The sequence below is a fragment of the Diospyros lotus genome, chromosome 6 (genome assembly GCF_014633365.1).
Source record: "Diospyros lotus cultivar Yz01 chromosome 6, ASM1463336v1, whole genome shotgun sequence".
Taxonomy (NCBI): domain Eukaryota; kingdom Viridiplantae; phylum Streptophyta; class Magnoliopsida; order Ericales; family Ebenaceae; genus Diospyros; species Diospyros lotus.
Window position 1 is genome coordinate 46,522,350 of NC_068343.1, and position 13,567 is coordinate 46,535,916.

The window sequence follows — 13,567 nt, forward strand, 5'->3', positions numbered from 1 at the left end:
CGTTGTGTGGGCTCTCGAGAAAGAGGTTGCTGAAGGCATTTGACAACTCGGACAAGTAGTTCAAGTCAGGCTTCTTCAAGGTGGCATCTCAGGAGTCCGAGATGGCCTTCTTCTTGAGGAAATTAATAGTTTTGTGTTTGTGAATAGAGAGGCAATTGGAAATATTTGGAATTTTTAGAGTTTAGGTTTGGAATTTGGGAGTTGCTTTAGTATAAGATTAATTGTTTCATAAATATAAATAAGGAAGTCTTATAGCCTGGTGGTTAAGCATGTGCATGGGAGTTTATAGGTTTAGGGTTCAAACCTTGGGAGTAAAATGCTGAAATTAATTTTAGTAAAGAGAGATGAAATTAGTATATAAATATTTGGTGCACATATATTACTGAGATGATTGCAGATACGGCGGTCGCATGCGCGAGGGGTGCTAGTGACCATGTGAGGGGAAAATGTGATGGAGAATAATTAAATTGAAAAAGAAAAAAAGATGGAGAACAATTAAATTGGAAAAGAAAAAAGAGAGGGTAGGAGAAGGCAAGATGTCTGGATGAAAGAATAAGGGTGCTCAGTACAACCACCAAAATAGGATTTCTCTAGATTGCTCAATGCAGCCACCAATTTACTCTCTGTATCCCACTCTTTTTACAAAATTGACCTCATCATCTTTTACACCCACGCAACCATTCATCTTCAAACCCTACCACTCACACCCAGAAACTCTCTGATTAGAAACTCCATCAAATCCAGTCACCGCGATGCTTGTAGAAGACATCATAAGTAATTTCGTACTTTATTTTTTACATATTTGTTTTACACAAGCAAATTGTTGGGCGACCATCGTTGGGTGGGGAGGGGGGGTGTTCACCCATGTGGGTGGTGGGTCGATTGTCCACCAGTGCGACCGCTAGTTGTGGCTAACCCGCTGTAGAGTGGCTATTGCGGCGGTTTCGCTGCTACCAGCGGCAAAATCGCCACAATGGGGGTTCCTAGAGCCTCCCAACCCCCTGACCCAATTGGGTCGGGGGCTCCTAGAACCCCCGACTCAATTCGATCGAGGGTTCCACAAACTCCCAGACTCGCAGGGGTCGGGTTCCATGAACCCTTGATTGACCGCGATTTTGAATTTTTCTTTTTAAAATTGAACAATTTTTATAAATTAAAAAATAACATCAAAGTTGATATTTTTTAAAAATAATTTTAATTTAAGAATGCTATTTTTTTTTATTTTTGTTAAATTTACATTTTGCTTGTTATCTTATTTTTCTCTTACATTAACTTAGATAGTGGCAAATTATTATTATTATCAATAATATTGAATTATGTTATTAGTTGAGTTATATCCATAAGTTTACCATGAAATTAAATTGTGTAATAGGTAGTATCTTTGAATTTATTTTGACATTATATGCTCATATCAATTTTTTTATACAAGTATGCCACGTACTCAAGAAGATAATCTAGGAGGTGGGGCACAGAGAGCTGGTCCATCTTCATCTCGCCCGTGTTCGATAGCTTCTACGAGGAGAAGAAGGGTCGAGTCTCATGCTGTTGATGTATCTATTCTAGAGTCAGACATCCCTGAATAGACATCTGCAACAGCTGTTTCAGGTTCACCATCTACTAGTACTTTTGAGCAGCCATCTACTAGTGCTCCTGAGCAGTTATCAGAAGAAGATGTTGTTGGACCATTTCCAGGAGGTCCTGAAGATCCATCAATTTTGAAAAGCTTCCAAAATCATGTTGTTTTGGGGATATGGGTTGGATAGGTATATTATATCATTCATGTATTATAATTATAGATTGTAGATGTTAATTCATATAATTTTACTAATTATTTATTTAAATTTTATGACAGGAGAGAGGTCTACTAAAGTGTAGAAGCATTGGACATAGAATTCCTCAATGGTCGTTGGCTAATTAGCAATGTGTATTTGATATTGTGGTACAATTTGGTTTGGCACCGCTAATAGGATGAACATATCCTTTTATAAATTCTACAGTCGTATCTGCCTTTGTTGAGAGATGGCAGCCAGAGACCAACACATTTCATTTACCAATTGGAGAGCTGACGATCACACTAGATGATGTTGCTGCTATTTTGAAGATCCTAGTCACTGGCAGAGCTGTATCTGTCTCCCATTTGATAGCTAATACAACTCGTGACTTATTGTGTAATTTACTTGGGGTCTCAGCAATTGTACTAGTAGGAGAGATAACCGAGAATAGAGGTCCATACGTGAAATTAGATTGGCTACGGAACATGTTCATGCAAGTACCAGATACAGCTTCTGACAAAGACATCTACAATGCCGGTAGAGCATATTTTTTATTTTTACTTAGCTGCACATTATTTGCTTACAAGAATGGTACGTTGGTTCCAGTGGCTTACTTGACATTGTTAAACGACTTGAGTGTCACTGGTACATATTCATAGGGATCTGCTTGCTTAGCATATGTGTATAGACAGCTGGGTATTGCTAGCAAAAGAGATGCCAAAGGAGTTAGTGGATATCTGACATTGGTTGAGGTAATTATCTAAATTTTTACATTCCTATCCATAAATTAGACATTGTTCAACCCGTCTTAACAATGTTCACATCAAATATACTCACGTGTGGATATATGAGCATTTTCCACTAACTAGATCTAGACACAACTTAGAATATACTAACGAGTTCCACAGTCTTACCATTGGTGCGTTACTGAGCCATATCATCTGTAGAGGGTTCTGTGATAGTTTGGTCATATACAGAATATTCCTCCACTCTCATTATCCCCTGTTCAAGAAAAGCGAGGTGCATCCACAGCAGCATATAAGGTAATTTATAATTTTAGCAATGATAATTGGACTCACTCGGATTATCACTTAGTGCCATCACACTGACATGGTGGACATGCCTGAGTTGTGTGGGCGTATACAGATAGAGGTTCTCATGAGGATATTACACATCTACCCGTACAAAACCCTATACATAGGTCTGGGTTTGATAGAGGTTCTCATGAGGATAGACTTAACATGTCAGATGTGGTAAGGGGCCTATCTTCAGTTATAATTGTTTTAATATATTTTTATTTTAGTTGACTAAAATTTTGATTTAATTGTGTTTTACAACGTAACATGGTAGCATTGTCTATAGTTGATCAGGCCATATCATGTGGACCAACTCAGGAAGTTGATGTATGGAGACATACGTGTCATCAGGTAGATGGTATCTTATCCACTGACTATAGGGACTCTGAGTTAGCAGTATAGTATTTTACTAATAGTGATGTTGGACCATCGACATCTTCGTCGGTACATTTTTTACCTTCATCATTTATACATCCACCAGCTACTGCAACCACATCACCTCCAATATCGACTTCAGATCGACTAGTTTGGTCATCGAGTTTCGTTCGACCACCATCAGATACCCAGCAAGAAACAAGAAAGAGGAGAAACATGTAATAATTTTATTTTCTACTATGAGAGACTTGTATTCATTTTGAGTACTTAAATTTTAAATATGAAATTAATCTTTATATATTTGGATTGCAATATTACTTCTTATTCATGTTTAATATCAAATACAATATTACTTCTTACATTTCAAAACAAAATACATCGAGTCTTATCTCTCACAATAACTACTAATACCTCGAGCATAGACAAAATATATGCTAATGGTTACAAACGAAATCAACAGCTATATCTTGATAACTCCCCTTCCTTTAGCGCTACCGCTTTCACATGGAACATTTCAATATTCTAGGGACATAGTCCAAATTAGATGATGAATCATCTAAGCGAGAGTTTAAAAACATTTTCGTGAATGTATGCAACACGAATAAAATCGACATATCTTTCAACAATCATTCAACATAAATCAAATCCCAACATGTTCTAACATACCTCAGCCCAAGAGAATCCCACATAGCACTTAATCCTAACTGGGAAAAATGCAATCTCTCTAAAGGTAACACATCCACATCGACACATTAGTACAACACAATCCTTCTTAAGAGGGACAACCTTAACACATGAACTCGGGTATCACCTCCATATCATGTTTGGGCATTACGCTCACACTCAAAAGCATTCGGATCCCAACACAACCTTGGCCACAAGATGATCAACACTATCCTTGGGAATCCACGTCCACCTCGGGAACAATACTATCGCTCAATGGTCCCGGGGTGGTGTCCACTCGCAGCGCCGTCACTTTGAGCCGGTCCGGTGATGAGAAGTTAATTTTTCTAAATTTTAAAAATTATATCCCTATTTTTTTTATCTTATATTCATGTTTAATTTGAATAATTATGCACATTATGTACTGTTGTCAGGATGATATGAAGAAATTGACATTTGCCGAGTAATTGAAGATGTTAAAGAGTCAATCGGATGGCCAACGTTACTACTCAAAATCTAGTGCAATTGGGTCAACTATTCAATGGAGTCCAACCAAAGAAGGCCCAAGCATTTTAATTCCAAAGAAGGCCCAATTATTTTAATTCCAAGGAAGAGCCAATCATTTTAATTCCAAGGAAGGCCTAAATCCAACATAAAGAAGACCCAAAACCCAACTTGTAAAAATATATTTTATTTTTATTTTTAAATATATGTTTTATGAGTGCTTTATCAGGTGTGTTTTTTAGCTAAAATTTAATTAACTTTAGGTGTGTATTTTAGCTAAAATCCATTTAACTTTAGGTGTGTGAGTGCCCATTAGATATAATTATGTCTAGTTGAATAATTAAAATTATGTGGCTTGTATTGAATCTTGTGGGCTATAAATAACTCACTTGGTTGCACTTGTAAGGGTGATTATTATTCTTGAATCAAAGCTTGGTTGTTTTCTTAGATTTTCTCTTTGATAATTACTCTTGTTCTCTCTTCTTTTATCTATTATTTTTTCTTGTGATCTTACTTTCTTTCTTTTTTCTCTTAAATTATTATGTCATTTATTATACTTAATTATCCACCACCTAAATGAACGGTTAATTTCTGCCTTTAAATTTCTGCAATTTTACTTTCTATCATTTTATTATCCACTGCCTAAATGGCCGGTTAATTTCTACTATTTTAATTCTTGTCATTTAAATTATGTTATTTAAATTACGCCATTTAAATTCTTGTCAATTAACTTTTAAATAGAGATAAGTAGCTAAATCTAATCTTGGGTTAAGGCAAGGACAGTGTCCAACGCCAATGATCCCAAAGAAAGCTACGCTTTAAATGAGTGATATTAATTTAATTTTCAATATGAGTGTGTATTAATTATTGAGAAATCACTAGGTTTGGATTTGAGCGTAAGCCTAACTTAGAGTTTTCATGCCACGCATAAGAGTTACTAGAACTGGAAATGCTATCATCCCCAAACCCGATGATTAATTTAGTTATTTTGTGTATTAATTGCAATTGGATTTATGGTAATTGCTTAAATTAGAATCTCGAATATCATGTATGGGGATTGCTTAAACTATAACTATTATCGTCTCTAATTGCATTTAATAACAAACCCTCATATCTGAAATTAAATTAATATTGCTAATCTTTTCTACTAAAAATTAGGAATCAACAGGTTGGTGCTGAAATTATCTTAACTCAAGTGCTATCCAATTTCATATTCTCACCTTTAGCATTTATTTCAACTTCTGCCTTGCTTTATTTCCTAGTATCTGTTATCTAAAAATCCATAAAAAAATAAATTTTGTTGTCAATTCGTCTAAATGCGTGTGCGTGTGTGTGACATTCTTTTTCTTTTACCATAAATAAATCTCTCAGTGGACGACCTGGACTTATCCAGAAAATACAAATTTAAATTTGGACTACAACTGCACTCGTACACTGATGAGTATAAACCTCTCACTAAAACAAAGAAAAATATATAAAAGTTTTATTGTGTTTTAATTGCAAGGTGAGAGTGCAGCCAAAATTTTGCTCCATTGCCGGGAAGATTGAGGCAAAAACAAAAAGAAAAAAAAATAAGAATAAGCATCTCCTAATAAATTCGGTAACTCTGTTTCTTTTTACTTTATTTTTGTTTTTGCATGGTGTATGATACTTAGGTTAGGTAGAATTGTAAAATATCAAAATCCGCTATATAGTCCTATTAGCTCTTTATCTACCATTGAACTATCACTGACACAATCACTCATGTCTCAACACAACGAGAACATGCCACCTATACTTGGGAGTGATCATGGTGATTAAGATTCTTTTGAACCTGATATATGTAGGCCTCTCAGGGAATATCTCCACCCTCCTAGGAAAACTACACCATCTTGCATAGTACTTCCGGTTAATCATCATAGATTCAATCTTAAACCTGGCACTATCCAACTGTTGCCCACTTTTCATGGGATGGACTCTGAAAATCCTTACACTCACATGAAAGAGTTTAAGGAAGTTTGTGGAACTTGTATGGAACAAACTGTCAATGAGGATGCGGTTAGATTAAAGCTCTTTCCATTCTCATTAAAAGATAAGGTGAAGATGTGGTTAAAAACGCTTGCGCCTCGATCTATTGGAACGTGGAGAGAAATGCAAACCACATTCTTGAAAAAATACTTTCCAGCAAATAGAACCGCAAATCTCCAAAGGCAAATGATGAATTTTTCCTGCAAACCTAATGAAAACTTTGCTCAAGCATGGGAACGATTCAAGGACCTTCTCAATGCCTATCCACATCACGCTTTCAAGAAGTGGAGAGTGGTCAGTTTCTTCCATGATGCTTTGTCTCCCAATCTTAAGATGATAGTGTCAACCATGTGCAATGGGGAATTCTTCGATAAATCGCCTGATGAGGCATCTCATTTCTTTAACACTTTAGCAGAAAATACTAGAAATTGGGAAGTTTAGCCACTATCAACCAATGATTCAAGAGACTATCCACAGCCCAGGGGTAAACATCAGCTGAATGAGAGTGATGATTTGAATGCCAGGTTAGCTGCATTAACCTAGAAGATTGAAACTTTAGAGATAAAGAAAGCCCGGACTATTAATGAAATTGAGGTTAGGTGTGCTGTGTGTGAGACTTCAAACCACAAGACAGAGGATTGTCCTACATTACTTGCTTTTAAGGAGGTATTGTGTGGTCAAACTGGAAACACACACTCAAACAATAATGAAGGAAGGTAATATTCAAACCAGAATCAAGGGGGGAATTTTCATTCCAGGGGTCACCATACGAACTTCAATTCTTATCATCCCAACCTCCGCCATCATCCTAACTTCTCATGGAAAAATGATTATGCAACCTAGCTGTCATTCCCTTCACAACCTCCACAATTTCAGGCTAATAAGGGGTCTACAACCAACATATACCAACCTCCTCATAGGAGATCCTTAGAACACACCCTTAATCAATTCATGCAAGGCCAAATGGGAACAAATGCACAAGTGGCCAAATTCCAAGAACAAACCAATAGAGCCATGGAAGACATTAGAACCCAATTAACCAAGCTGACCCAAACATTGAGTGTAAGAAAACCTGGACGATTTCCTTCCCAACCCAATCTGAATCCCTTAGGTCAAGCCCATCAAGTAGAAGCCTCATCTAGTGAAAAAAAAGTCATGAGCAAGTGCAAGCAGTAACTATCCTAAGGAGTGAAAAAACAGTTGAGAAACCTGAAGACCCTAGGATGTCATACCCTACTGTGCAAGAAGAAGAGATAGCCGATTACAGTGATTCGGTTATCAAAACAACCTTGGAGGAAGAACAAGTACCAAGAAAAAAGGAGAACAAAGGCAAAAATGTTGTAGAGGAAACTCAATTCAAGCCCAAACCTCATTTTCCTCAAAGATTGATCAGTACAAAGAAGGAACAACAAAATATGGACATATATGAAGTGTTTAAGCAATTAAGAATCAACATCCCCATGTTGGATGCAATCAAACAAACACCTTCATATGCAAAATTTTTGAAAGATCTGTACACTGTCAAAAGAAAAATAAATATGCATTAAAAGGCAAACCTGACCGAACAAGTCAGCGCCATTCTCCAATTGAAAACTCCTCCCAAATATAAAGACCTAGGCTCTCCAATCATTACATGCATCATAGGAAGTCAAAAGGTTGATCGGGCACTCTTTGATTTAAGAGCTAGTGTCAATTTGTTGCCATACAGTGTGTATCAATAGTTGGGATTAGGTGAGCTAAAACCTACTAGAGTGACCCTTCAGCTGGCTGATCGATCAGTCAAAGTTCCATGAGCAATTGTGGAGGATGTTCTAGTACAAATTGATAAGTTTTACTTTTTGGTGGACTTCATCGTTTTGGATACCCAGCCGCATCAAGGGCCTCAGCGTCCTATGCCAGTTATCTTAGGTCAACCATTCCTTGCCACATCAAATGCCATCATCAACTGTAGTAATGGAATCTTGAAATTGTTATTTGGAAATATGACTTTGGAAAGAAATATTTTTAGGGTTTCCAAACAACCTGATGTGGAGAATAAGACTGAAGAAGCTGATCTGATACAGACATTGAGTGAGAAGTACATTAACTGTGAATTTGCTCAGGAAAATTTTGAGTTGGAGGAATTTATGGAGCAGCAAGATTTCTCTCGAGAGAAGACTGAATCTGTCTTATCCATAGCCTACGGTAACCCAAAACCAGATTCTCTCGGATCTTTAACAAGTAAACCTCTGCCATCATCAAGCTGCTCACCCGCACCTGAAAGGAAACCATTGCCAAACAACCTTAAGTATGCATTCCTAGGTGAAGGAGAATATTTTCCGGTGGTGATCTCATTAAGTTTGAATCCTCAACAGGAGGAACAATTGCTGAATCTGTTAAAGGTACACAAGGAAGTTCTAGGTTGGACTATAGTAGGCTTGCATGGCATTAGTCCCTTAATTTGCACCCAAAGAATTTTCTTGGAAGAAGATGCAAAGCCGGTGAGACAGATGCAGAAAAGGTTAATGTAACGCCCCGCTCCCACCTACGGGTGTTACTCATGAATAGCCAACTTACTATTCACACGTTAGGGCAAAGATGAAGAGACGGCTACGTTTCAACGGGAAACGACCTAGGTGGGAACTAGGCTTTGCCCTCTCTTCGCTCCGCTAGAGGGTCCGGGAATTATCGATCGACCTATTAAACCCGAAACCTCGCAATCGTCACCCCTTCCTGAGCTCTTTAATGAAGGGCTAAAGGTGACTTACCAGGATCGAAAAGGAATTAAGCTAACTCTTCTAGCTTAAAATAATTTATGGCATAACGCCTTAATTATAAGAAAATAGGTTTTTCTTATCTTTGCCCCAACCATTAACCCATTATTTCATTTCCAATTCCTTAGGAAAATATTTGGATTAATCCTCCTTTAGAAAAATTTAAATAAAATTTTCCTCATTAAAGCTCCATTAATTTTCCCTTTAATTTATTTCAAAATTTCCATAATTTTCCAATCATTAGGAAAATAATTTTTGAAATATAGATCTCAAGCATCCTCATTCAATTTCAAAATTTAAGGAAATTAGCTCATTATTTAATCTCTCAAAATTTAGAAATTTTTCCCACAATTGCCTCAAATTTACATTAATTTAAAAAATTAATTTAGAGGCTAAATACTCATTTAGTTATTTATTTATTTAAATTATTTCATAATTTCATAAATGTCAGAAATAATTAAATAATCCACAAAAGAAAAAAATAAAATAATAAAATAAAAAAAAAGAACTTCTCAGCAGCACAGGGGGGGCGCGCAGCAGCAGTCGCGCCCCTCAGCGCGGGCGCAGGCCGCGCAGGCCCCGCGCGCGGGCCGCGCAGGCTGCGCGCGCGGGCCGTGCATGGCCGCGAGCGCGGGCCGCGCATGCCCCGCGCGCGCGCGTGCCGCGCGCGCGGCCACGCCAGCCCGCTCAGGCGCGCCTTGGCTGCCCAGCCCACTGCCTGGCCATTTTTTTTCCAAAAAATTTTTTTTTTTTTTTTTTTAAATAAAACCATATTTTCCAGAATACATTTCCATATCAAGGGGCTTCCAAAACACTAAATTTTTCCCCTTTTTAACCACATTTACATACAATCCAAGTTTAACAAAATAATACAACACAAAAATACAAACTACATAACCATTACACATAGTTTTCCTCTTTGATTCAATACCTTCACCCTTGCAAAACTCCCTTTCCCTTGAATGTTTCTCCACCTACATTGAGGTCAAAGGACCTTATGAGCCAATGCTCAGTAAGGGTGCTATGCAAATGTAAATGAAGTATGAGAAACATAACATGTAATGTAATGCAATGCATATCAAGGGTAGTTCTCCATGCCTTCATAACCAATTAGGTTAAGGCACCAACCAACCCCTCACTCCCCTCACAAGTCCTCCTTATGGCCATAGGTCCACTTGGGCACAAAACATGCAAAGAACCATCACATGCAACTCATTCATACATGTACAAATGCAAGCAAAACCCCTCCACTTGGGGCTATCCCTTACCTTGTTTCCTTGAAGCTTTACACTCTCACAAGCCAAGAATCCCTCTTAGACTTTGAAGTTTCAACACCTCCACAAGCTAATACTCACCCTTAAAGAAAAATAATAAAAGAGACTTTAGCTCTTAAACACATGCCTTAAACTATAACAAAAGAGAAAACTAGATTACCTTTTGCTAGACTTTCTCTTCCTTCTCTAGACTTCCTTGCCTTCTTACTTCTCTACTTCACAAATGGGAAAAAGCTTGGAACTAATTTCTCACTCTACTTCACAAATGGGAAAAAGCTTGGAACTAATTTCTCACTTCCCATTTATAGAGTTTTCTTCTTAATCCATGCCAATTCTCAAGATCACATCCTAGCCATTGATTTTTTTTTCTTATTTCAAGAGACCTAATCTCTACCTTTGAACATTAGCACAATCCATGTGCTTCTCCCAAGTTAAATCCTAACCCTTGATTTTAGGAGAACTCTTGCCTGGATACAAAGGAAACACAAATCCAAGAGACTTATCTTGTTAAATCTCCTCCATTGATCTCTCTTTGGAGACTAAATCTCCTCCCTTGGATCAATCCCAATTTTCCATAATTCTCCATTTTTCATTTAATTAAATCATGACTAATTTCCAAGATTGACTAATTTCCCAAATTTGCATTTAATTTAAATCCACAACTTTTCAAGCATTTAATGGAGACTTAATTAATTTCTTTTTGATTTAATTTTTAAAGCTCTTGAAAGACATAATCTAATTTCTTTAGCATTTATTTAAATCCACCATTTTCCAACATTAATGCTTGACAAATTTCTTTTTATTATTGATTTTCTTTTTAATTTTTCTCCATCATGGCTCTCATTAATGCTTGAGAGACTAATTTCTTTTTCCTTTTTCATTTATTAAATATCCCTCTTGGTTCACAAGATCATGCCATGTGTCACCAAATTCTCTCAATGAAATAAATCTTTATTCTCCAAATTAAATTAAATCTCTTCCATAAGAACTTGCCAAGTGTCATCAATCTAACCATACTTGGTTTTCCAATTTAATTCCTAATTATCTATGCACTTAATCAAGAATTAAATTCTCCAACATTTATTCTCCAATATAAATAATTTCTCCAAAAATAATTTATCTTCCTTTGGGATGAAATTCCAAATTACCATTTTGCCCCTCACAAGACATCCAATATTTCATGGCATTTTCTTTAATTCAAGGGCAATTTTGGAATTTTTCATAGACTAAAATTCTCTTAATTGACAAAATTTATCATGACTCTTTAAGGGTATTACAGTTAAACCCAAACATGAAGGAAGTGGTTAGGCGGGAGGTGTTGAAGCTCTTAGATGCTAGAATCATCTACCCTATATCTGATTCCAAATGAGTTAGTCCAACTCAAGTCGTACCTAAGATGTCAGAAGTTATTGTGATAGCAAACGAGAACAATGAGCTCATTCCTACACGCATCCAGACTGAATGGTGGATGTGCATAGATTACAGGAAGCTCAACTTTGTGACTAGGAAGGATCATTTTCTGCTCCCATTTTTGGATCAGGTGTTAGAGATAATAGCAGGACATGCCTTCTACTACTTCTTAGATGGGTATTCTAGGTACAATCAGATTAAAATTGCCTTAGAGGATCAAGAGAAAATCACGTTCACATGTTCATTCGGGACATTTGCTTACAGATGAATGCCATTTGGTCTATACAATGCCCCTGCAACCTTTCAAATATGCATGATGAGTATTTTCAGTGAATTAGTTGAGAATGTGGTAGAAGTCTTGATGGATGACTTCTCAGTGTACGGAGACAGTTTTGAGAGTTGTTTAGAAAATTTGGAGAAAATTATGGTCCGGTGCAAAGAAACGAATTTAGTGCTAAATTGGGAGAAGTGTCATTTCATGGTTACTTAAGGAAGTGTCCTGGGACATATTGTTTCTTCCAGGGGTATTGAGGTTGATCATTCCAAGGTTGAGTCAATTCAAAGATTACCCGCCCCAAGAAACGTGAGAGAGGTTAGGTCTTTTCTTGGCTATGCTAGTTTTTATAGGCGATTTATCGCTTCATTCAGTGCCATAGCCAGACCTTTATGTCGCCTCCTAGCTTTTGACATACCTTTTGAGTGGAACGGTGAGTATTAAGTTGCTTTTGAGAAGTTGAAGAAATCACTCGTTTCTGCACCTATCATTCAGTCCCCTGATTGGTCCCTCTTGTTTGAACTTATGTGCGATGCTAGTGATTATGTGGTAAGAGATGTGTTAGGGTAGAGGAAGGATAAGAAACCTCATGTGATATACTATGCTAGCAAAACTCTTAACGAGGCGCAAAAGAATTACACCACTACAGAGAAAGAGTTACTAGCAGTTGTCTTTGCCCTAGACAAGTTCCGATCTTACCTCGTAGGGTCACTAGTGATAATTTTTTACCAATCATGCTGCTCTGAAGTATTTGTTCACAAAGCAAAATGCAAAACCCATCTCCTCCGATGGATCTTACTTTTGTAAGAATTTCACATTGAAATAAGAGATAAAAAAAAAGGGGGGGTAGAAAATGTTGTGGCTGACCACTTATCCCGTCTACCATGTCAAGAGCTAAATTAGTTTGAGAGCCCGATCCATGATTCCTTTCCAGATGAACAATTATTTCAAATAAGTAGTCAATCTACATCACCTATCCTTTCATGGTATGCTGACATAACAAATTATCTAGTCACTAGACAGATTCCAAATCACTGGTTTAGGCTAGATAAGCAAAAAAATTTCGGAAGGTGGTGACATTCTTTTGGGATGACCCGTACTTGTTCAAATATTGTCTTGACCAAATCATCCGTAGATGCATACCCAATCATGAGCAACAGAGTGTCATTAATTTTTGTCACACTCTTGCATATGGAGACCATTTTTCTGTCAAGAAAACAATTGCAAAAATTTTTCAAAGTGGATTTTATTAGCCGACACTATTCAAGGATGTGTACAAGTTCTGTTCAAGTTGCAATCGATGTCAAAGGTTAGTAAGTCTATTAAAGAGAAACATGATGCCATTACATCTTATCCAAGTGTTATAAGTCTTTGATTGTTGGGGTATGGATTTTATGGGCCCATTTGTTAATTTATTTGTTCATGAATACATCTTACTTGCTGTCGACTATGTGTCCAA

At 37.0% G+C, this 13,567-nt stretch overlaps 1 pseudogene; it reads right to left on the reverse strand.

The window, feature by feature from the left end:
• Positions 1-6,575: 6,575 nt before the first annotated feature.
• On the reverse strand, positions 6,576-6,675 carry LOC127805414 (small nucleolar RNA R71; annotated as a pseudogene).
• Between the last annotated feature and the right edge of the window lie 6,892 nt (positions 6,676-13,567).